Consider the following 26755-nt stretch of genomic DNA (forward strand, 5'->3'; position numbering starts at 1 on the left):
AAGCATTCGACATTGTATGGCACCATGACTGATAGGGAACTCCACAACTTGAATAAACTTGTGGCCACAAGATGATCTTAGCATCCTACTGAGAAGATCGTATCTTTGTGGCGCAGGTCGAAGAAGGGATGTCAACTGTGAGAAAAATATCCGCAAGAGTCCCACAGCGACCATGTAATTTGTGTGTACATCCGACCTTCCCAGGACCCCAAGAACTGAATGTGCAATCTATGCTGAAACGGCCATCTGCACCAGTAACATATGGCATCAAGTGATAAACAAACGACTGCAATAGACATGCCAGAAACTTGAAAGATGGTATAGCAAATGGAGAATTGCATTATATTCGTCGAAAAGTCGACCAGAGATATTCACCTGGAGAAGAACGCCAGTTGCACCAAAGCTTTTGCTCTTCAATGAACCCATCAAATGGACTACAGCTGCCAAGTAACTTGGCATCACACTGAACATAAAATTCATCCGGCAATGCCACAGGGCTGATGTCAGACAGAAGGTTCGCCAGAGGCTAGGGACCTTGTATCCTCTGCTTAACAATCGCAGTGAACTTCCGGCGAATACAGGACTAACCATATAAAAGACGTATATTCGTCCAATAATGGACTGCATATGTGCAGCCTCGGGCACGAGAACAAAGACACCCCTTCATCGACTTCAGACCCAACAGAATAAGGCTCTCAGACGGATTTTTAATGTTCCCTTCAGTTTTCTAGCAAAGCATCTGCACGAGGCGGTGAAAGTAGATGAACTGCTGGAGCGATTCAAGAAGATTGAAGCCATCCTTTACCAGAAAGCTGCGGACTCGTCGAATCCTCTAATTAGGGGCCTTAGCCCAAAGTTGCTACTATCGTCCAATAGGCCTTTTGCATTTATTTACATTTCTTTATTTAATGCAATTCGGTGCACATTTCATGTTGACAATACATTTAGAACTTTCATTTTGGTATTACAATTGGCAACATTCATTGTGAAACTTGTTCATTGGTACTGTTCTTTCTTGACTATTTTGCGTAATACAGTAATATTACTTGAAGATCTTTTTTGCTTCTAAAATGTTATAATTTTTCTACAATTTAAATATGAGAATTTTAATTAATGCAATTAACACATAGTACAGTTGTGTTAAGCGTTTTGTTACGCGTATGTGCGTGGTGTGTGTTTAAATTGTCTTTTCTCTCGTCTAGGTGAGGATAGGTTGACTGTGAGTGGTTCCAGGATTGGGGCGAGGTCTGGGTATGTCTTTGCGGTGTTCAGGGCTATTGTGCTGGAAAGGGTGAAGTATTCGAATTTCGGCTTTCGTCGGGTTCTATGGTTGGTGGAGATGAGGTCTTCCCTGTCAGGCCTTATGTTCAGTATGTGTCTGCCATACCGCGCTCGAAGCTTGACCAGCCTGGTTTGGAGTGGTTCTCTCTTGGTTTTTCGGTAGCACTCATTGCTAGGAATAATGTTGGGAAGTTTGGCGAAACTGCGCAGGAGTCTCCTCTGTGTGCTGTGTAGTCTGTTTGCTGCTTGAGCGTGTATGGGTCCAAGAGGGGCTGCTGCATATTCCGGGACTGGTCTAATGAAAGTTTTGTTGGTGTAGACTGCGGTTTGTGTGCTGGAGCCATAGATGCGGCCTCGTACCTGGCGTATAAGGTTCTGTCTTTGTCTGGTTTTGTTCAGTAGGTTTATTAGGTGGGTTTTCCGATTGAGGTGTCTGTCCAGATATACCCAAAGGTATCTGGCTGTATCGTTGAGCCTTAAGGGTGTGTCCTGTAATGAGAGTCTCATGTCGTCTTCGTTTTGTTCACTTTTTTAGTGAGGAGTCTGTGTCTGAAAAAGACTGAGTCTTTATCAGGTTTGGTCGTATCCTCGATTTCGCCATCGACGTTTCTAGTCTCTGGAGGAACGATTGCGTCTTGCATTTTATGGCTATTGTTCGTAGCTCAGTGACCTAGAAGGCTGTGTCGTCTGCGTATAGTCCTGTTATTTCATTTTGTGTTGTTATGGTAGGTATGTCAGCTGTATATAGGGTGTACAAGAGGGGATGCCGGTGTGAAGTGAAGGCTTCAGACGATTGATTTGCAACATGCACTCTGCATTTCCGCCCAGTGATGTATGCTTCTATCAGTCTGACCATTTTTGTTGGGATACCCATGTTGACCAGTTATAACAGCAAGCCCTGGTGCGCTAGCTTGTCAAAACCTCGTTCGATACCCAGGAACACTGCAACGGTTGAACCCTGTGGTAACTATGTCAGTTAGTTTGAGGAGTGGGTCACTTGTCCAATGGTTGTGTCTGAACCCTTTCCATGTGGTTTATGTTCTTAACCGGTTGATTAGAATCTGTTCGTCAGTCTTGCCTGTTACGTCGAGTAGAGTATTGGTCTGTAGGACATAGCGTCAGTCTTGGATTAGGTGGGGATATCCAGCAAGAGTGGCAGTTGGATGTCTACTTGCACCCTGAACTGTTCGTCAAATTTATTATCGTTGGGGAAGGAGAATGCTACCTGTAGGACTTACTTAAAAGCTTCTGTCTGTTCTAGTGGGTTTGTTTTGGGATCCATTTTCACGACTAGAGTGCTGGTGGTTGCCTGGCGTTGTCCTGTTAGGGTTTTGAATCGCCTACGGAATTCCCCCCTCACCCCCCCCCCCCCCCCCAATTCCTGTAGTCAAGTCTGCTGCAGGCGTCGTCCCATTGCCGTTGTCTATAATCGGAAACCGTTCTCTTTGTTCTTGCGTTGTGTCTGTTCCACTGTCTTTTTAAGTCAGGGTTCTCATTTCGTCTAATTTGTCTTTGCAGCTGTTTCCTTTGTCATATGAGGACTAGTGTTGCTTGGGGGATGGACCGTCTCCAGTTTTCTACAATTTTGGTAGGGATTGCTTCTTGTGTTGCTTTGTTGATTGCTGTTTTGAGTCTGTTGGTTGTTTGGTGCAAATTATTGTCGTCAGTGATAGTCATGGGGGTGTATAGTTTCTCAGTCATTACATTCTGGTATTTGCTACAGTCTTCCCTGGTGTGTTTTAGTATAATTCGTCTGTTGGGGTGAGGTGGAGGGGGGTAATTAGCGGATGTGGAGAACAAGATTGGTCGAGTGGACCTGGTTCAGTATTTATGCCTTTGGCCTTCCACCGCCATCGGCGGTTGCAGGCGTCCCCTGAGGTCCGCGCCCGCTCGCTACGATCTTCTGGAACGTTGCCGTCCGGTTTTCCGTCCGCTGCGGTTCTGGGTGTTCTCTCTGCGATCCACGCCCACCAGACCCGCTGCAGAGCGTTCCATCTTCGGTCTGGAATTTTGTCTGAGGTACCAGGCGTTCCCCTGCAATCCGCTACCGATCACTGCGAAGTGCTGGAGCGTTGCCGTTCCGTTTTTGGTCCGATGCGGTTCTGGATCTTCCCTCTGTTGTCCGCGCCCGTCGGACCCGCTCCTGGACGTCCCATCTTCGGTCCGTCTGGTAATCGTTTTCTATATCCACGTCTTCCGTTCTTCTATTCGTGCAGTGCTGCAGCTTTCCCCATTGCACCTTTAACAATTACAGAGCAGGATCCTAAGCTCTAATTAGCTGGTACCTAATGTTGCGGTTTTGAGATTGTCAGTCACTTATATCTCAGTCGATTCCCTGATAACACTGCCCCAAAATCTGGGTGTCTGTGCTAGAATCTTGGTTTTATCATAATTCATGGCACGATTTAGTTCTAGGCATAGTTCAGCAATGGCTGACTTAGATGGCTTAATTGGGTGTGGCTCTGATGTTCTTTGCGCCTGATATCCATTGTTCTTGTCGTTTGGCCAATGTAGTACATGCCAAAGTGCCAAAGTATATTATAAATCTCTGGTTTCCATGACCACAGGTCTTCTTTAACACTCCCCACCTGTCTCCCGATCTTTCTGGATGGACAGTAAACACACTTGATATTGTGTTTACGGAGGATCCTACTGATTCTGGCAGAAATAGAACCAGCACATGGCAGATACATCACCTTCTTTGTTTCATCTTTCTCTGCTTCTGGAGCCTGTGTTGTTTGGCTGAGTATCCTTTTCTGCGGAACACAGTTTTAAGATGCCCTATTTCTGTCAGTAGACGCTCTTGGTCTGACAGGACACGTGCTCTGTCGACCAATGTCTTAATTACCCCATTCTTCTGTGCGGGCTGGCCTGCAGATATAAATCAGTGCGTGTGGGTTTTCGATACACACTGTGACCAATTGATCCATCTGCTTTCCTTTTGACTAGTACATCCAGAAATGGCAGCTGGCTATTATTCTCCAGTTCTATCGTGAACTTGATCTTTGGGTGGCATCAATTGAGATGTTCAAGGAACTCATTGAGCCTGTTCTTCCCATGAGAACAGATCATGAATGTATCATACACATGCTTGAAGAAGAATATGGGTTTATATCTGGATCCCTCTAATGCCCTCTCCTAAAGTATCTCCATAAACATGTTGGCAACCACAGGAGACAGTGGGCTCATAGCTACACCTTCAGCTCGCTCATAATATTGGTTCCCATACAGGAAATACGTGGATATTAGTGTATGCCTGAATAGGTCCAACGGAGCACCGTCTCTGTCGTTCTCCGAGACCGAATCTCCTCTCCGTCGCTGTCCGACACCGAATCTCCTCTCCGTCGCTGTCCGACACTGAATCTCCTCTCCGTCGCTGTCCGACACCGAATCTCCTCTCCGTCGCTGTCCGACACCGAATCTCCTCTCCGTCGCTGTCCGACACCGAATCTCCTCTCCGTCGCTGTCCGACACCGAATCTCCTCTCCGTCGCTGTCCGACACCGAATCTCCTCTCCGTCGCTGTCCGACACCGAATCTCCTCTCCGTCGCTGTCCGACACCGAATCTCCTCTCCGTCGCTGTCCGACACCGAATCTCCTCTCCGTCGCTGTCCGACACCGAATCTCCTCTCCGTCGCTGTCCGACACCGAATCTCCTCTCTGTCGTTCTCCGACACCGAAACTCCTCTCCATCGCTCTCCGACACCGAATCTCCTCTCCGTCGTTCTCCGACACCGAATCTCCTCTCCGTCGCTGTCCGACACCGAATCTCCTCTCCGTCGCTGTCCGACACCGAATCTCCTCTCCGTCGCTGTCCGACACCGAATCTCCTCTCCGTCGCTGTCCGACACCGAATCTCCTCTCCGTCGCTGTCCGACACCGAATCTCCTCTCTGTCGTTCTCCGACACCGAAACTCCTCTCCATCGCTCTCCAACACCGAATCTCCTCTCCGTCGTTCTCCGACACCGAATCTCCTCTCCGTCGCTGTCCGACACCGAATCTCCTCTCCGTCGCTGTCCGACACCGAATCTCCTCTCCGTCGCTGTCCGACACCGAATCTTCTCCCCATTGCTCTCCGACACCGAATCTTCTCTCCATTGCTCTCCGACACTGAATCTTCCTTCCGAAACAAATTCTTCTCACAGTCGCTCTCCGACACCGAATCTTCTCTCCGTCTCTGTCCATCATCAAATCTCCCCTCCATCGCTCTCCGAAACCCGACCTTCTCTCTACCACTCTCTGAAACCGAACTTTCTCTCTACCTCTCTCTGAAACCGAACCTTGTCTCTACCACTCTCTGAAACGAACCTTTTCTCTAACACTCTCCAAACCGAACCATCTCTCTACCACTCTCCGAAACTGAATCTTCTCTCTACCACTCTCCGAAACCAAAGCTTCTCTGTTATTTCTTTTCTTTAATTCTGGTGTTTCAGCAAGTAATTCCGCCAAAAACCCACGTCAGCAAACCAGGGCTTATGCTTATTTTTTTGACCCATAAGAGAAAATTTCCTACACGATTCCCCTCCACTCGTGTTATGAGCTTCAGATATATCCACACCATATATTATCGGCCAGTGAGCCTCTAATCTTGGAGTTAGCCTATGAGATATTAGCAAATGCTCATTTCTCCCCCTATCATCCTGAATATTTTTCGAAAGTGTCTTAAGTCTTCGCATTGTTTTGGTAAACACATGTGGCGTCGTTGTGTCTGCCGGGGGCATAAGTTTCTACTTTATCAGCAGGCTGCCAACTTAATTCAGCCAGCATGTCGCTTGGAGGCATAAACGGACATCAGTTTCTGATCTCTCAGTTCCAGGTAGAAGCCATTGTGTCTGCAAGAGGTGTGACTCCAGATTAATCAGTGAAGTGTTTTCCCAGGCGTACCGCTGAGAGTGGACCGTGACGAACCCCTGCTGGACTTGTAAAGCGACCGACCTGGGCAGCGGCTCCGCTGTATAACTTGAGCATTCTGCTGTCCACAGGCCACATGGGCCGCCTTGGCGGAAGAGGCACATGACTGGCATGTGAAACTCGACCATTACGTCATACAAACGAAAAACGATTATTTCAGTAAGATCTGACTTGCTTGTAACTTGACTTGTTAAGAGGAGTGCCAGATTGTCTATCTAGATTTTATTAAAAGGAGCTAATTACAAGGATGACAGAAATTACCGGCTTCTACTGAAACTGCTGGTGGAAACCAACCTGAACCGGCATAAAATCACCGAGGCTGATGTCTCGAACAAAGAGTAAGTAGCGCATGTTCCTTTTATTAATCTCTATCTGTCGTTTGTTGTCAGATTGGATTTTCATAATAGTTAGATTTCTTCGAACGGAGTCAGAAGAACGGACACAGATTAGTCACCAACATGCAAACATAAAGAATGCAATGGTACTCTTCTAGCCGAAAGGTTATTTATATCTGCAAACATTTAGCAAGAGGTAAAAGCCAATACACATTTTAGAAAAGTAACAAAAGACATGAGAGGGATCTAACAGATCTCTCTCACAGTTATTTTGTGATATTATACATCGCAGTTAAAGTTATTTTTCAACGTTAGATTTTATTTTTATTTTTCTGGAAGTAAAGTGCTGTGAGGTGAATTTTTTGTATTGTAGCTTGGGTATTAGGGGAAGAAATGCTGTTTCTACCCACAGGGCGATTTGCTTTAAAAAAGTGTCAGAAGAGTCACGTGGACATAGTAAATAATGAGATGGAATTGTGGAGTCACCATGAGACACGAGTGGAGTAGGTAATGTGTTTGGCAAGATGACAATATCCCTCTTTCATTGTTCTACATCCTTAGCATTTGGACAATGTCTTGGAAATAAGTACCAGCAGTGCACTATAATTTTAATTACTTCCTTTTCGCCTTCCAGTGACATCTTTCCTTTTGTATTATGCCCTAAGATGAATGCTGTAACGTATCCTGTAGTGGACACACTGATGATCGAATCGACAACAAGAAGTATAATTGGTAAAGTTTCTACTATCTTGATTTCAAAACGATAACTGCTTACGCTGTGAATGAAACCTGTAATTTTGCTTACATTTTGGCTCGAGGCAGATGAACTAATGATGTGATAAATTTCAAGCTTCGTCACAAAACTATTGTCCGCTCCCGGTAGCTGAGTGGACAGCCGGCACGGTAGCTCAGCGTGTTCGGTCAGAGAGCTGGTTGGCCTCTGTAATAAAAAACTGAGTGGAAGGATCAACAAACGAACTTTAACGGATGTCATGTGATGTCCGCAACGCCCAAACACAAAAAAAAGTGGTCAGCGCGACAGGATGTCAATCCTGAGGGCCCGGGTTCGATTCCCAGCTGGGACGGAGATTTTCTCCGCTCAGGAACTGGGTGTTGTGTTGTCCTAATCATCATCATTTCATCCCCATCGACGCGCAGGTCGCCGAAGTGGCGTCAACTCGAAAGACCTGCACTCGGCGAACGCTCTAACCGACGAGAGGCCCTAGCCACACGACATTTACATTTTACACAACTATTTTATTTTACTGATAGCAGATATTGCCAACAACAGTTCTGACACTGGAAATCACAGAGAGAACTTCAGAGCATATTTAAATTGGTCCACGATCTTACTGGACGGAATGTGGAAGATCGAACAGCACAGCACTACTGACATGCTCGTATAATGCATCCAGTGAGTGTACGGAGTCCGATACCAAAACTGTAAGTGAAATAACATGGCGGGTTACATCTCAGAAAAAAAAGTGAAACTTGTCTCCAATTTGAGGTTTCGTTATTATGTGTAAGATATTTTTAAAAACAGTTTTCGGTCTGCTTCCTGGACACACATTTCATCCCATCAGCGCTTAAAGATTAACAACGAGGCTTTTAAAACACTTCTGAGCATAAGCTGACTGCCACGACGATTAGCCTATTCTTACTCGGGCAATTAACGGCACCCGGCATGTCCTGAGGGTAACTAGTTATAGTTGGTGGAATGGACGGAACCAAATAAGACATTAGCATGATGTTTCACTTCTAAGCTGTCCCTCTTACGTCTCCTAATGGAATCTGACGGTGACCTGTACCGGATAATAATTTTCTTATGTTAACTGCTCAGGAGATTACATTTTGTAAATTCCACGATAAGGTGCTCTTAGAAGATACTTTTTAGGGCAGCCTGTTCCAGACTGTCCACAATTTTGTGGCACGTGCATCACAAATGCCAGTAGATAAAGCAAACATCGCAAACTAGAAACTACTATGCAGCCAAAAATACATATTAAACAGTAGAACCTACAAGGAGAAAACAATAATACTTGTACACTACAGACTAGTCAGGTAGAAATTTTGCACAAAAATAAGTTTAATATAACCAAACTGCATTCAGTGTTATCTTGTAAGGGCGTAATGGATTAGAGGCCTTACCATATCCTTAACAACTTAGAACAACTGCTGTTCTCCCTCAAATTACTTTCTATAGTGGCAGTTTTGCCATGTGGATGGCTAACTGGTAGTATAATGGGTAGTGTGACATGGCACATTAGCTTGTCAAATCAATGTGACTAATTGTTTTACCCCTAGCATATTATTAACATATTTCGTGACTTAGGCGGTTTATTGTTATCTTCAGTGCCGTAGATTTATTGAAAAAGAATACATCAGAGTCAGTAATGGAGGCTGATAAATAATTCGAAATGTGGAGACCACCTCTCATACTGCAGTGTCAGTCATTCAAGCTACAACGTCGGAATAGCTGTCTGTTATGTCCAAGACTCAGGATATTCTTATCACGGAAAACAATTGTTGAAATGTAAGTTTGGAACCGTGAAGAGGTTTATATCTGTAGGTGAACCCGAACTTCACCGATAAGGTTTCGGAGGTAGTTCAGGGATATTTTTTTTAGGATTTTGCTATAACAGACCCGTGGTCTACGGTGGTTCTTTACAGAGTGATAATAAATCATTTGGTTTGTTACCTCAGCCTATATTTCTGTGAAAATGCGCTTGCAACAGTAAAAAAACCTGTAGTATGTAATCATGAAAACGTACAACTTAAAACGCTGAATACTGCAACAAACCTCATACAGGTGCACAACTACGGCGATTTGGTCGCCGTCGCTACGGGAACAGCTCGGCATGGGTCATTCTGCCGCTCTTTCGTTGTATTCAGTGAATGCATACAGGACATCCATGTTGGCCAACTGTTAATCAGAATTTCTATCCATACTGCTGTGTATCACTGATAACGGGCAAAGAACATTGCCGGAAAAACGAATGCGATGCTCAGTATCAGCTTGAGGGCGAAGGGCAATGTAGCACCAGTGTAAGGAGAATTTTTGTTTCCAAACAAGAGACATAGTGCATACGGTCGCCATTGTACTGTTGTGTACTTACTTTCAGTGCAACATAGAAACAAAGATAAATGGGGGTAATAAATTAAACCAAATGTAATTATTCCGTAACGAGCCACCTGAAATCATGGGTCCTATATACCAAAATACTCAGAAAAGCTCCCTGAACATTTTCCGAAATTTTGTCGGGGCAGTTCGATAAACATCGTATATTGCAGCTAAACATCTGCTCGGTTTCCTGTCGACAAGGAATTCTCACAAATCGAGGTATGCGAATTTTTTCCTATTTTAAGTGATTTTTTGTCTTTCCTGAACAATGTGCAGAAAAATCTCGATTTCTATCTCACGAAGGTAGACAGAGAAAGATAGGGATAGGCTGCATAGTGTTCGTTTGTGTGAGAGTTGTTTCCCTGTTCGCTTGTGGCACTTACTATCAGACCTATTCATTAGGTGCAGCAGTTACTATCAGGCCTACTCATGAGGTGCCGTTAAAGTACTTCGAAAGCTGCTCGTATGGTTTTTCCTCGTTTGCTTATTTTATAACGCGGCTCGAAAGTAGTTCCCAATATACAGTCGTCAGTCCAAAAAGTTTCGATACTGGATTTAAGCAAAAGGTATAGAAACCTTACGATGTTGGTGTTAACACTCCAGTCTCCCCAAATCTGTGTACAACGCACATAACGTTCATAAAATCGTGTGAAACTGTCAGAAAAATTCTTCCTTGGGTGTTGCTCACCTCACGCATCACATAGACTTGAATGTGAATTTTTAGCATTTTGTCGCTCTGTGGAAGGTTCTTATTGATAACATAGTCTTTCCACCCGCGATGATTTTCTTTCAGAAAGGAAATGTCCGTGTTTTGAATTTCAATCACGTTGCAGCAGGCGTCGACGCATCCTTGTTTTCCTTAGGGACATTTGGATATTTGCATAAAATTTTCTATTCTTCAAAACATTCTCCAGAATATTTTGAACACTTGATTTAGACACGTCCAGTTCGTTGATCTGCCAACGCCTTGCCGCAGAGGTACCAACGGTTCCCGTCAGGTCACCGAAGCTAAGCGTTTTCAGGCTGGGCTAGCACTTGGATGGGTGACTATCCGGTCTGCCGAAGGCTGTTGGCAAGTGGGATGCACCCACCTCTTGTGAGGCAAACTGAGGAGCTATTTGATTGAGAAGAAGCGGTTCTGGTCTCATAAACTGACTTACGGCCGGGAGAGCGGTGTCCTGAGCACATGCCCCTCCATATCCGCATCCAGTGACACCTGCTGGCTGAGGATGACACGGCTGCCGGTAGGTATCGTTGGGCCTTCGTGGTCTGTTTTGGCAGAATTTTGTTTACTTTTTATTCGTTGCTCCTTTTCTATTTGTGACACAACAACGTGGGCACGATATGGCCACAAGTTCACTGCTTAACTCTGGCCTGTTCACATCTGAGTGGTCGAATGCACATCGCGGACATTTACAGTTGAAGCGGCACCGTACTTACTGCGCTGACGTCAGTTATACTACAGGAACAGAATCAGTCTCAGAACTTTTCAGACGGACAGAGTACATCCACATCGCATACATTCCTTTACACACAAATAGTATTCCAATTTATTGGAGGAAAATTATTTTAGTTACTCTTTTTCACAGCATATTTTTGTTATTTTGAAGTGTCCTCTTTCTAGTCTACAGTGTCCTCTGAATGGAGATCCAGGATATGCCTCCTTGTTACGCTCGCTGTGTGATTTCAACGCCTTTGTGTTGGCTCGAATCGTCTAGGAACCTTCCGCTATTAGCGATGTTAATGAGCTGAACAGGTTTTTCTACTACCTCGTCACCGGCGGTAACGACTCTGTTATCCTGCCGTTGTCTGCTCCTACAGCAATTCATCTTGCGGTTGAGGCTGTATGCAAGACTAAAGATGCGAAATATAGGCTTACTATACAGATTGGTTATATCACGAACAAGCGTTCTTCTCATAGAAAAGCCGGGAAGTGAATACTTTCTCTTTAAAAGCTCTTTCACGTGTTCTCCACAGTGGGAATCAATTACTGACTGAGTGCTGTAGGCGTTTTTGCGTGAAGCCCCTTTATTCTACTCGGCTGGTCTTCGCAACTGACCTACCCGAATTACCAGTTTTCCAACTTATTCCATGAAAGCTGGTCTAGTTCTAGAGCTGTTCTTACGGAACCCCAGATTTTGTTCACATCTTGCGTACAGTTACGCTAAATGATAAAAGAAAAGTATACACATTTCTAGACCAAAATTTTCACCATTTTGTGAATAGGAGCCTCTTAAGTGAAGGGTGAAAAAATGTCAACAATTACAAAATTTTAGCTCTGTCTGAAGTGCTGCGCCGGCCGGAGTGGCCGAGCGGTTCTAGGCGCTTCAGTCTCGAACCGCTCGACCGCTACGGTCGCAGGTTCGAATCCTGCCTCGGGCATGGATGTGTGTGATGTTGGTTAGGTTTAAGTAGTTCTAAGTTCTAGGGGACTGATGACCTCAGATGTTAAGTCCCATAGTGCTCAGAGCCATTTTTTTTATTTAAGAGCGCATTACAGTATTATCTTCGCGAAGGTTCAGAGTTTCTCGCCAATGGCTATGTCGTAAATTCTTCACTGAAACTCGGGTCAGAACGGCTAAATAACCGTTGCTTTTGTTCAGAAGAAAATTTCCCAATATTCTACAGTCTTTTGCTTGAATTGTAGGTCAGCAAATGTTAACTGAACGATCCAAATTAGCGAAAGTACGTTTTGGCAGGGCTTCTCCACTCGCTAAATTCATCAGACTTTCAAAGCAATAATATGAAAACTCGCCTGCAGAACAAAAGTTAAGTGAAGTTTTTAATAATCAATTACTTTTTTCTTATGTAAGACGGGTCAAAAAAGTTGGAAAGTTTCAGGACATCCCCTATGTTTCATTCCTTACTGAAAACATACTAAATTAATGGTTGTATTTACTATTGCTTTCCAACAAGTTGCATTATCTTATAACACGGTCCTCCGATATAGTCATTTGCGCGGAAAAGTTTACTATATAATTGCAGAGCTTCAAGGAAAAAGCAAATGTGAGAATCTTCATATTTTGCAGAAAGAAGATTACTCTTTCATATGGTGGTTCACAGAAGTATGCATCAAGCAGCATATTTGAGATACAAATATTTAAAGGACACTTACCTTAGTAGGAAATTTGTTTTCCGCCAACTTCACCACCATCAGAAAATATAAAACCCTAACGTGATTGAACTTAGGGGCAGTATAAACACGCCGCTAGCCAGCGTTATACGGGATGTTAGGGATATAGGTATAGATATTGGTAACAATAGGTACCATACTTTAGTATGATTGCTGTTCTTCCCTGCTTCTAACAGCTTTCTCACAAACACATCACATAATTTACTGCCTAATGTTTCCCGCACAGTCGTAACTGTACCACGAAGTAGACCTCGCTTGTCGGTATAGCTGACCGTTTTGCATCGCCGTGTCGACACTTCAGAACCTTACCCGCTGCCCAGGGAAAATGAACGTTAATGCCCTGCTTGTCATTTGTACTTCAGAGGTTCTAATTAACGTAAAAGCATTCTACTCTTAATACCAGTAATTATTATTTTTCAAATGAAGTAAATACTGATGTAATGTTGTTCAGTGCAATGTACTCAGTCATCAGTAAAAATATCTGCATTTATACCTCTGGTACGCTGTAAACTATCTGAAGAGATCAAACTATATAAAGGCGGAAGAAATTTTGTTGCAACAAGAATTTATTGACAATTTGGAATACCGCTTGGAGTAAAAAATTGCGACTTAAATTACGTAAAATCTACAGAAAGTCCATAGTGCAAACTGATCAAGCCTCTAGCTAAGTATTACAGCTCTACCACAATTATTCACTGAAAAAAAGAGCTTCAAACTTTGGCAAGGAATTCTGAAATGTAGCTGCATTTTATCGCGTTCCACTTAAGAGTTTTACTCACAATATATTGAAATTTGAGGGGTATAAATTTGTATATCTTCCTTTAATCATTTGGCAAATTCTTACAAAAACTGATCCAAACTGACCTAGTGAGGGAAAGTAGACCACGTGGCACGGAATCACACATCTCACCAATATAAGTTCATTGTACAGTACAATTCAAATACATCTGACTTTATTTTGTATGTTCGTCCCGTACATAATTTTCATTTTAATTATGTTTTCTTGCCTTACACGAGTTTTTGTCTACCAATTAGTACAGTTGCACCTGATGACGCAGCTATAATGCTGCGAAACCGATAATGCCAATAAATAAATGACTTAGAGCTAAAGCGGTCTTATCTTTTCTAAACGATATAGCCAGGCTGCGGCTGCTCTGTACACAAAGTCTGCTGAGTCAAAATATTATAGTTTGCAACGCAACCCTTTCTTCATTAAAGACAACAGGAGTGACGAAACGAGCGACGGTATGAAGTACATCAGCACGGACATTGACAACGGCTGTAAACGAAACTGAATGAAAAAAAATCCAGAGACCTACGTTACTAATGACAATGCGTACGCAGTCGCTCTGAAAATAAATGAAAGCGATGGAACGAAAATGAACAAAACCACAGAAAGAACCATTCTGTTGTTTCGACAAACATTCAATTTACAGTCGACTATCGATTAACGACGGCATCCCAGGTTCCGCGGGTGGTTGGAGAGCTCATATTCTACCTCTTACGATAATAATCAGTTTTATGCTATTGAAACAAACGTTGGGCAGGTGACGCGAGAGTCTCTATGTTCTAGTGGATGTGGTTCACCCTGCCCTACCCACGGCCTGTTACGAAGTGACAAGTGTGTTTCGGTGTCGTGTGGATTGCTGCGATGGTTGTTGTACAGGGCAGCGTCGGTTTCATGATGTTACTCATCGAGGGAAGGGAGAGGGTGAAAATGGCGCCGGTATACACCCTACTCCTCTCTAACTTGCCTTCAAATTCGGTGCACCCAATAACTAGCATATTTTATGATTACACTAGCACTGCTAAGGTTACGTTTTGGATCATTTTATCTTCTTCAGTGTTTCGTCTGAGCTGAACTGCCACAAGCACGCCAGAAGACGAAACTGTCTTATTTCGAAATCTATCATGCGAATTAAATATCACCAATACGACAGCTGAGCAGATTATCCAGTAGCAGTATATCAAATAAATTGTACGGGGCAGTCAAATGAAAACGAGACAGATGGACAAAAAGTCAGGAAACTTTTATTTGTTTCAAAATAAATCGCCATAACTGTTAATACACTTGTCCCAGTGTAAGGAAAGCCGTTCAGTGAGTTTATGGGAAAACGTTGTTTGTACCCAGGCGTGCACCTCTTCGTACGAAGCAAATCGACAGCCACGAATGTCTTTCTTCAGGGCTCCAAAAATAAGGAAACCTGATGAGGAGCGATTGGGGCTGTATGGAGGGTGCGTAAGGGCTTCTCAGGGAAATTCCTGCAGTGCAGTCGAAACAGCCTTGATAACATGTAAGCGGACATTATCCTGCAACAGAATGATGCCGTCCGTCAACGTTCCTGGGCGTTTGTAATTGATGGCGCACTTCAATTTTTGGGTAGTGTCCCCATACCGCTGTGCGTTAATTGTTGGCCGAGTTCCAGAGTGTCAGTGGGTCTTTGCAGTAAAAAAAAAAGGAAAAAAAGGGCTATTATGACTTTCGTGGAGCTTGTGTGCACGGCTTTGGATTTTATCGATGGGGGCGAATCGATGTGCTTCCGTTGTTGGTTCTACACTTGCTCTCTGGCACAGAATGATGACGGTATGTTTAATCTCCCACCACAATACTGGACAGGAAACAATACTGTTCATCGTGAACCCATTCCAGCTGCTGCAGTGATGTCAACAATCTGTTCAACTTACGCTCCTCCGTCAGGCTGTCTGGAATCCACTGCGCACACATCTTCCGGAACATCACAAGCTCTGTCACGCTGGCGTGAACGGTACCGTGACTTATACCCAGCACGGGCCGAATGTCTTCGACAATGCACCGCCGATCATTTCTGACGGCAGTATCCATCGCAGCCATGACAGAGGGGGTAATGGAACGATGAGCCTGTCCTGGCCGACTGCTCCCTTTCGATGACACCCGACCCTCTCGAAATCGTCTATTCCATTGAAATACACTTGCACATGACAGCCGGCCGCTGTGGCCGAGCGGTTCTAGGCGCTTCAGTCTGGAACCGCGCTGTTGCTACGGTCGCCGGTTCGAATCCTGCCTCGGGCATGCATGTGTGTTAGGTTTTTTTTTTTTTTTTTGGTCATCAGTCTACTGACTGGTTTGATGCGGCCCGCCACGAATTCCTTTCCTGTGCTAACCTCTTCATCTCAGAGTAGCACTTGCAACATGCGTCCTCAATTATTTGCTTGACGTATTCCAATCTCTGTCTTCCTCTACAGTTTTTGCCCTCTACAGCTCCCTCTAGTACCATGGAAGTCATTCCCTCATGTCTTAGCAGATGTCCTATCATCCTGTCCCTTCTCCTTATCAGTCTTTTCCACATATTCCTTTCCTCTCCGATTTTGCGTAGAACCTCCTCATTCCTTACCTTATCAGTCCACCTAATTTTCAACATTCGTCTATAGCACCACATCTCAAATGCTTCGATTCTCTTCTGTTCCGGTTTTCCCACAGTCCATGTTTCACTACCATACAATGCCGTAATCCAGACGTACATCCTCAGAAATTTCTTCCTCAAATTAATGCCGGTATTTGATATTAGTAGACTTCTCTTGGCGAGAAATGCCTTTTTTGCCATAGCGAGTCTGCTTTTGATGTCCTCCTTGCTCCGTCCGTCATTGGTTATTTTACTGCCTAGGTAGCAGAATTCCTTAACCTCATTGACTTCGTGACCATCAACCCTGATGTTAAGTTTCTCGCTGTTCTCATTTCTACTACTTCTCATTACCTTCGTCTTTCTCCGATTTACTGTCAAACCATACTGTGTACTCATTAGACTGTTCATTCCGTTCAGCAGATCATTTAATTCTTCTTCACTTTCAATCAGGATAGCAATGTCATCAGCGAATCGTATCATTTATATCCTTCCACCTTGTATTTTAATTCCACTCCTGAACCTTTCTTTTATTTCCATCATTGCTTCCTCAATGTACAGATTGAAGAGTGGGGGCGAAAGGCTACAGCCTTGTCTTACGCCCTTCTTAATACGAGCACTTCGTTCTTGATCGTCCACTCTTATTTTCCCCTCTTGATTGTTGTAATTATTGTATATGACCCGTCTCTCCCTATAGCTTACCCCTACTTTTTTCAGAATTTCGAACAGCTTGCACCATTTTATATTATCGAACGCTTTTCCCAGGTCGACAAATCCAATGAAAGTGTCTTGATTTTTCTTTAGCCCTGCTTCCATTATTAGCCATAACGTCAGAAATGCCTCTCTCGTCCCTTTACTTTTCCTAAAGCCAAACTGATCGTCACCTAGCGCATTCTCAATTTTCTTTTCCATTCTTCTGTATATTATTCTTGTAAGCAGCTTCGATGCATGAGCTGTTAAGCTGATTGTGCGATAATTCTCGCGCTTGTCAGCTCTTGCCGTCTTCGGATTTGTGTGGATGATGCTTTTCCGAAAGTCAGATGGTATGTCGCCAGACTCATATATTCTACACACCAACGTGAATAGTCGTTTTGTTGCCACTTCCCCCAATGCTTTTAGAAATTCTGATGGAATGTTATCTATCCCTTCTGCCTTATTTGACCGTAAGTCCTCCAAAGCTCTTTTAAATTCCGATTCTAATACTGGATCCCCTATCTCTTCTAAATCGACTCCTGTTTCCTCTTCTATCACATCAGACAAATCTTCACCGTCATAGAGGCTTTCAATGTATTCTTTCCACCTATCTGCTCTCTCCTCTGCATTTAACAGTGGAATTCCCTTTGCACTCTTAATGTTACCACCGTTGCTTTTAATGTCACCAAAGGTTGTTTTGACTTTCCTGTCTGCTGAGTCTGTCCTTCCGACAATCATATATTTTTCGATGTCCTCACAATTTTCCTGCAGCCATTTCGTCTTAGCTTCCCTGCACTTCCTGTTTATTTCATTCCTCAGCGACTTGTACTTCTGTATTCCTGATTTTCCGGCAACATGTTTGTACTTCCTCCTTTCATCAATCAACTGAAGCATTTCTTCTGTTACCCATGGTTTCTTCGCAGCTACCTTCTTTGTACCTATGTTTTCCTTCCCAACTTCTGTGATGGCCCTTTTTAGAGATGTCCATTCCTCTTCAACTGTACTGCCTACTGCGCTATTCCTTATTACTGTATCTATAGCGTTAGAGACCTTCAAACGTATCTCGTCATTCCTTAGTACTTCCGTATCCCACTTCTTTGCGTATTGATTCTTCCTGACTAATGTCTTGAACTTCAGCCTACTCTTCATCACTACTATATTGTGATCTGAATCTATATCTGCTCCTGGGTACGCCTTACAATCCAGTATCTGATTTCGGAATCTCTGTCTGACCATGATGTAATCTAATTGAAATCTTCCCGTATCTCCCGGCCTTTTCCAAGTATACCTCCTCCTCTTGTGATTCTTGAACAGGGTATTCGCTATTACTAGCTGAAACTTGTTACAGAACTCAATTAATCTTTCTCCTCTTTCAATCCTTGTCCCAAGCCCATATTCTCCTATAACCTGTTCTTCTACTCGTTCCCCTACAACTGCATTCCAGTCGCCCATGACTATTAGATTTTCGTCCCCCTTAACATACTGCATTACCCATTCAATATCCTCATACACTTTCTCTATCTGTTCATCTTCAGCTTGCGACGTCGGCATGTATACCTGAACTATCGTTGTCGGTGTTGGTCTGCTGTCGATTCTGATTAGAACAACCCGGTCACTGAACTGTTCACAGTAACACACTCTCTGCCCTACCTTCCTATTCATAACGAATCCTACACCTGTTACACCATTTTCTGCTGCTGTTGATATTACCCGATACTCATCTGACCAGAAATCCTTGTCTTCCTTCCACTTCACTTCACTGACCCCTACTATATCTAGATTGAGCTTTTGCATTTCCCTTTTCAGATTTTCTAGTTTCCCTACCACGTTCAAGCTTCTGACATTCCACGCCCCGACTCGTAGAACGTTATCCTTTCGTTGATTATTCAATCTTTTTCTCATGGTAACCTCCCCCTTGGCAGTCCCCTCCCGGAGATCCGAATGGGGGACTATTCCGGAATCTTTTGCCAATGGAGAGATCATCATGACACTTCTTCAATTACAGGCCACATGTCCTGTGGATACACGTTACGTGTCTTTAATGCAGTGGTTTCCATTGCCTTCTGCATCCTCATGTCGTTGATCATTGCTGATTCTTCCGCCTTTAGGGGCAATTTCCCACCCCTAGGACAAGAGAGTGCCCTGAACCTCTATCCGCTCCTCCGCCCTCTTTGACAAGGCCGTTGGCAGAATGAGGCTGACTTCTTATGCCGGAAGTCTTCGGCCGCCAATGCTGATTATTTATCAAAATTCAGGCAGTGGCGGGGACCGAAGACGTTATGATTATGAATCAAAGACGCTACCCCTAGACCACGGGTCTAGGTTAGTTAGGTTTAAGTAGTTCTAAGCCTAGGGGACTGATGACCTCAGATGTTAAGTCACATAGTGCTTAGAGCCATTTGAACCATTTTGCACGTGACATACTGCGTTCGCCGTACACTGCAGACATTCGGGCACGCATTTCACTTCTTGACACTCATTCTGCAGCCAGAAACCACACTACACCTCGCTGTTCATCTTTCCCACTCCTCCATAGCGAAGTCGCAAGTACACACGACTTGCTGATCTCACGCTGAGCACCTCAAGCTACCGAATTATTGTCCATATACTTTATGTGCCTTTTGCCGCGCGATGTCCTTAGATGAAACTGTGGCACAGTGGTTAGCGTCGTGTAATTCTGCATTCTGTGTTCGAAAAACCCGATTATTTCTTTTATTTTTGTTTGTCATTTATACGGGGTGCTTCCGTAAGAACGTGCAAAAAATGTAGTAGGACGTAGTGAATGCATGTTTGTAGGTGGGGTTATTCAGCCGACCAGTTGCTATGGATGAAGAACTCCTTTACTTAGGTTTCGACAAATATAAATTTGTCTTCTTCAGAAGGTAACAATTTTACATTAGTAAGGACTAATGTACCATTGCAGTTTTTAAAATTGTCGGCATAGATCCATGTGTCAAAAATAAAATATAGCCCTAGAATTAGGGTTTGTCACGTTAAATATTAACGTTAAATATTAACGTGACAAATCCTAATTCTAGGGCTATATTTTATTTTTGGCACATTGATCTATGCCGACAATTGTAAAAACGGCGAATGTACATTAGTCCTTACTAATGTAAAATTGTTACCTTCTGAAGAAGACAAATTTATATTTGTCGAAACCTAGGTAAAGAATTTCTTTATCCATTGCAACTGGTGGGCTGTTTATAATTTTATTACGTGAAACCGTTGCTGTTGTGCAGCTATGTTTAAAATATACACAATATACATATCCAATTATCATTTGTGTCTTAATACAATTAAAGAATAGGATTTGCTTCTCTGCGTAAAGTTTTGATATGGTTAATACTTTAGCAGTGTTTGATAACCAAGTTCACCAAGTAACTTAGCTTTGAATGCACCATCTCCTGCTGTTTTGACTCTGGATGTGTTCTTGCAACTCAGAGCATTTTGAGCATTTGTCTGTAGCCGGTGTCTTGAAACTTATATTGAGTACTAAAAATGTTATTGATGTAAAAGAAAACGTGTCTCACTTTACTTTCAGTATTTTGTGCTGCATTGTACATTTTTGATGTATAGTTAACTCGACAGTTACTAGCGCTTTGAATTATCACGGCAGCAACGTGATTAACGAAAGTCAGAGACTAAATGAATTTCTATACACCTGTTTGTTTCATGTACTTTTATGAACTGGTATCTTTATTGTGATGTTAACCCAGTGCCGGCCGGGGTGGCCGAGCGGTTCTAGGCGCTACAGTCTGGAACCGCGCGACTGCTACGGACGCAGGTTCGAATCCTGCCTCGGACATGGATGTGTGTGATGTCCTTAGGTTAGTTACGTTTAAGTAGTTCTAAGTTCTAGGGCACTGATGACCTCAGATGTTAAGTCGCATAGTGCTCAGAGCCATTTGAACCATTTTTGTTAACCCAGTCCTTAACTGTTCTTTACAAAGCCTCTGAATTCTAAATTTCGAAATCCCCAAAATGAAAACAAATGTATTTAGACACACTTGGAATAAGTTTCCCTTTCCAGAAACAAATTTACGTGTATGGAATCTCAATGTAACATCTTTGCTTTTTTTTCTTGTACTCATTCATGGTCTTTGACATTGTGGAGCTTGTTGCGTGACGTAACAAAGTATGAATGAAACTTGAAATACGTTATTGTGAGATTTGTAAAATGACTGGCGAAACCTTCTGATATCTTGAATTCCAAGATCACGGCATTTAAAGTCAAACATTCGAGGATAATTGTAAGTAGGTTTCTTAAGAAGAGATTTCGACGAGTGTCTGAAATGTTGAAAAAATGTGTGTCTGTTATATTTTGACTACTTAATGCGTTACATACAAATGGCATTCACGAGACATACCTATAAATTTAAAACCAAAAAAGAGCAGCACACATAAGATTCAGTAAAGGTTAATTTATAGTTTCATGGAGATCCACGATTTAATTTGAAATATGCTATGCGTAAACTACAGGTAAATGTTGTAGGAAATACTATGAATATTTCAAAACCATTCTTACCCTCCATGTTTCTCTTTTTTTTTCCACGTAGGGACATCTCATTTAATTTTCCTTTTCCTACTGCGTCATGATTCAGTGACAGTAATAGTACTTCCACAAACTCTAACACTAGCTTCTTCCACATCCATGTTGCTCTGCCTCATTACAGTTACTGCGTCCAGTAACGTTAAATGTTATCTATTAGACAAAAACCAGTGCAAAAGTACACCCATGCTCAGAAGAAACAGCACATCTTGAAGGACTAAAGACTGACATTCATAGTCATAGGACATGTACATTAGCACGTTCTGCAGAAATGATTAGCATTTCAGTCACCTTGGTTCAGCATGTGTCCTGTTGCCTAGTAGGCACAGGGTCCGCCATGGGCCCTCATAACTTGCTCGCTGTGTGATAGTATCGACGGGTATAAGGCACCAATGGCATCCTATGGTATAGCCATCCATGCTGCGTTGATTTCAAAGTTCTTCTGTGGTGGTTGGCATTGGGTCAAAGCACTGCATCTTTCACTTCACCATATCCCACACATTTTCGGTTGGCTACAACTCTGGTGATATGGCGGGCCAGGGCAAAAGGCTGACGTCCTGTGACATCAAGAAGGCACCTGTTCGTGCAGATACATGTGGTCTTGCTGAAGAAGGGCGATTGGGGTGTAATGCAGGAAGGGGGATGGTTACGGGTTGGAGGATGTCGTTCACGTAGATTACAATGATCACAGTGCCCTGGACAAGCGCCAACGGTGATTTGTGATTGTACCCAACACCAGCCGACGCCATAAGGCGTTGAGTTGGCGTTGTACGTCATGTACGAATGTACTCAATGTGGTGGCGCTCCCTCTGTCTGCGGGTAACCAAAATGTGGCCATCATTTTCAAAGAAACAGAATCTGAATTCGTCCGAAAATTCTACCTGGTGCCAATCCTGTCCCCAGTAACGTCGTTCTATCCACCGTTGTCGTCCAGCATGTTTCTGCACATTCGTTGAAGGCAGGCGGAGAAGTGATCGACGCGCACGCAATCCATGCCGTAATAAACGGCGGCGGACAATCACCCCTCATAGTGTACGATGTGTTCCACTATTGCACAGCTGGGCCAGAGAGGAGTAGGAGGCAGATCAGTCCTGCAATGAAATTCGGGTGAGGTGTCGATCTTCTCGGGGATGGTCTGTGTGGTGCGACCTGATCTATCTCATCGTTTTCTACGGCCTTCCGAGAACCATTCCGCACAAACCAGTTGCGCTGCTGAAACACTTCGCCCCACATGATCAAAAGTTCCCTTGATTGATGTATCACATTCTCATGGCAACAATGCGTCCTCTTTCAAACTCACTGATTTGACGGTACGGTTCGCGCATATGTCTGCGAGGCATCCTGAACGTCTGCTCAAGTCACACTGGTCCATTACCTTCACTTTATAGCGACAACGAGAGCTGCAGGAACATTTTACCGGCAGGTGGTGTTGCGCCGCAATATCGATGTCGACCTTGAACACGCGGGTCGAAGTAGTTCAAATGCTAATCCTTTCTGTAGAACATAATAATGTACATCTCCTGTGAATATAAACGTCCTACCTCCAGTTGTTCAAGGTCTTCTGATTTTCGTGAACATGAGTGTACATTGTTGTTCCATTGTTTGAACTCTTTATACTGATTATTTCCAGATACGTGTGTATTGTGATTATAAACATCACCAATAAAACTGTTTCATCCTGCAGCATAGTGTTAAATGAGCACCCAGTTTCTTTTCAGTCTCCTCAGAGTCAAGAAAATGACTCATTACAGAGTGTGCTCCCTGCCGCCGTTGGATAAGCAGCTGCAGCAGCAAGTCATATACTCCTAGCTCACTCATTTATTACATAGTTTAATTCTTAATTTCTTTGCGTGTTTTTGGTACTTGCATTGTTTAATTCATAAATTTCGGGCGTATTATAGTATTTGAGAGTTGTAGCATCGCGTTTTAGTAGCTGAATAGTGTAAATTCGCGTAGTCGTTTGTCTTCTGTTTTTGTTTTGAACGGCCAGTGTCGGTTGGTCACAGTCAGTGTGCTCCCTGCCGCCGTTGGATAAGCAGCTGCAGCAACAAGTCGTATACTCCTAGCTCACTCATTTGTTACATAGTTTAACTCTTAATTTCTTTGCGTGTTTTTGGTACTTGCATTGTTTAATTCATAAATTTCGGGCGTATTATAGTATTTGAGAGTGTAGCATCGCGTTTTAGTACCTGAATAGTGTAAATTCGCGTAGTCTCCTTCCGCCGCCGAGCAGTGTCAGCAGTGCGCAAGTAGCAGCATTACTGCATTTACTAGGCAATCTTGTATTTTAATAACCGTTTAAATTTTGTCGATTTGTTTGCGCTCTCTGTAGATTAGTTCAGACGTTCTTTGCAAAACGGTTTTTAGCATGGATAGGGACTGCAACTGCTGTGTTCGGATGCAGGCTGAGTTGGCATCCCTTCGCTCCCAGCTTCAGGCAGTGTTGGCTTCGGTCACACAGCTTGAGGCTGTTGCCAATGGGCATCTCTGTGGGGGTCCGGATGGGGGTTTGTCGGGGACGGCCAGCTCGTCCCACGCATCCCCTGATCGGACTACGACTGTGGTTGCCCGGGATACTGCCCGCATTGAGGCTGATCCCTCACCTGTGATAGAGTGGGAGGTCGTCTCAAGGTGTGGCAGGGGGCGAAAGACATTCCGGAGGGCTGAACGGAAAGCCTCTCCAGTTTGTCTGACGAACCGGTTTCAGGCTCTGTCTCAGGCTGATACTGATCTTCGGCCTAACATGGCTGCTTGTCCTGTTCCAGAGGTTGCCCCTCAGTCTGCAAGATCCGGGCAGTCGCAGAGGGTAGGCTTACTGGTAGTTGGGAGCTCCAACGTCAGGCGCGTAATGGGGCCCCTTAGGGAAATGGCAGCAAGAGAGGGGAAGAAAAACAATTTGCACTCCGTGTGCATACCGGGGGGAGTCATTCCAGATGTGGAAAGGGTCCTTCCGGATGCCATGAAGGGTACAGGGTGCACCCATCTGCGGGTGGTCGCTCATGTCGGCACCAATGATGTGTGTCGCTATGGATCGGAGGAAATCCTCTCTGGCTTCCGGCGGCTATCTGATTTGGTGAAGACTGCCAGTCTCGCTAGCGGGATGAAAGCAGACCTCACCATCTGCAGCATCGTCGACAGGACTGACTGCGGACCTTTGGTACAGAGCCGAGTGGAGGGTCTGAATCAGAGGCTGAGACGGTTCTGCGACAGTGTGGGCTGCAGATTCCTCGACTTGCGCCATAGGGTGGCGGGGTTTCGGGTTCCGCTGGATAGGTCAGGAGTCCACTACACGCAACAAGCGGCTACACGGGTAGTAGGGGTTGTGTGGCGTGGGCTGGGCGGTTTTTTAGGTTAGATGGCCTTGGGCAAGTACAGAAAGGGCAACAGCTTCAACGGGTGCGGGGCAAAGTCAGGACATGTGGGGACCAAGCAGCAATCGGTATTGTAATTGTCAACTGTCGAAGCTGCGTTGGTACAGTACCGGAACTTCAAGCGCTGATAGAAAGCACCGAAGCTGAAATCGTTATAGGTACAGAAAGCTGGCTTAAGCCAGAGATAAATTCTGCCGAAATTTTTACAAAGGTACAGACGGTGTTTAGAAAGGATAGATTGCATGCAACCGGTGGTGGAGTGTTCGTCGCTGTTAGTAGAAGTGGATAGTTCCTGTGAATTATTATGGGTGGAGGTTACACTCAACAACCGAACTAGGTTAATAATTGGCTCCTTTTACCGACCTCCCGACTCAGCAGCATTAGTGGCAGAACAACTGAGAGAAAATTTGGAATAAATTTCACATAAATTTTCTCAGCATGTTATAGTCTTAGATGGAGATTTCAATTTACCAGATATAGACTGGGACACTCAGATGTTTAGGACGGGTGGTAGGGACAGAGCATCGAGTGACATTCTACTGAGTGCACTATCCGAAAATTACCTCGAGCAATTAAACAGAGAACCGACTCGTGGAGATAACATCTTGGACCTATTGATAACAAACAGACCCGAACTTTTCGACTCTGTATGTACAGAACAGGGAATCAGTGATCATAAGGCCGTTGCAGCATCCCTGAATATGGAAGTTAATGGGAATATAAAAAAAGGGAGGAAGGTTTATCTGTTTAGCAAGAGTAATAGAAGGCAGATTTCAGACTACCTAACAGATCAAAACGAAAATTTCTGTTCCGACACTGACAATGTTGAGTGTTTATGGAAAAAGTTCAAGGCAATCGTAAAACGGGTTTTAGACAGGTACGTGCCGAGTAAAACTGTGAGGGACGGGAAAAACCCACCGTGGTACAACAACACAAAGTTAGGAAACTACTGCGAAAGCAAAGAGAGCTCCACTCTAAGTTTAAACGCAGCCAAAACCTCTCAGACAAACAGATGCTAAACGATGTCAAAGTTAGCGTAAGGAGGGCTATGCGTGAAGCGTTCAGTGAATTCGAAAGTAAAATTCTATGTACCGACTTGACAGAAAATCCTAGGAAGTTCTGGTCTTACGTTAAATCAGTAAGTGGCTCGAAACAGCATGTCCAGACACTACGGGATGATGATGGCATTGAAACAGAGGATGACACGCGTAAAGCTGAAATACTAAACACCTTTTTCCAAAGCGGTTTCACAGAGGAAGACCGCACTGCAGTTCCTTCTCTAAATCCTCGCACAAACGAAAAAATGGCTGACATCGAAATAAGTGTCCAAGGAATAGAAAAGCAACTGGAATCACTCAATAGAGGAAAGTCCACTGGACCTGACGGGATACCAATTCGATTCTACACAGAGTACGCGAAAGAACTTGCCCCCCTTCTAACAGCCGTGTACCGCAAGTCTCTAGAGGAACGGAGGGTTCCAAATGATTGGAAAAGAGCACAGATAGTCCCAGTCTTCGAGAAGGGTCGTCGAGCAGATGCGCAAAACTATAGACCTATATCTCTGACGTCGATCTGTTGTAGAATTTTAGAACATGTTTTTTGCTCGAGTATCATGTCGTTTTTGGAAACCCAGAATCTACTATGTAGGAATCAACATGGATTCCGGAAACAGCGATCGTGTGAGACCCAACTCGCTTTATTTGTTCATGAGACCCAGAAAATATTAGATACAGGCTCCCAGGTAGATGCTATTTTTCTTGACTTCCGGAAGGCGTTCGATACAGTTCCGCACTGTCGCCTGATAAACAAAGTAAGAGCCTACGGAATATCAGACCAGCTGTGTGGCTGGATTGAAGAGTTTTTAGCAAACAGAACACAGCATGTTGTTATCAATGGAGAGACGTCTACAGACGTTAAAGTAACCTCTGGCGTGCCACAGGGGAGTGTTATGGGACCATTGCTTTTCACAATATATATAAA

At 44.0% G+C, this 26755-nt stretch overlaps 1 protein-coding gene across 1 annotated transcript in view; it reads left to right on the plus strand.

Moving 5' to 3' along the window:
• Positions 1 to 26755, plus strand: part of LOC124595037 (facilitated trehalose transporter Tret1-like) — a 326026-nt gene that overhangs the window by 253338 nt on the left and 45933 nt on the right. The gene's annotated exons all lie outside the window — the stretch shown is intronic.

Source organism: Schistocerca americana, chromosome 2 (assembly GCF_021461395.2).
Source record: "Schistocerca americana isolate TAMUIC-IGC-003095 chromosome 2, iqSchAmer2.1, whole genome shotgun sequence".
In the NCBI taxonomy this organism is placed as follows: domain Eukaryota; kingdom Metazoa; phylum Arthropoda; class Insecta; order Orthoptera; family Acrididae; genus Schistocerca; species Schistocerca americana.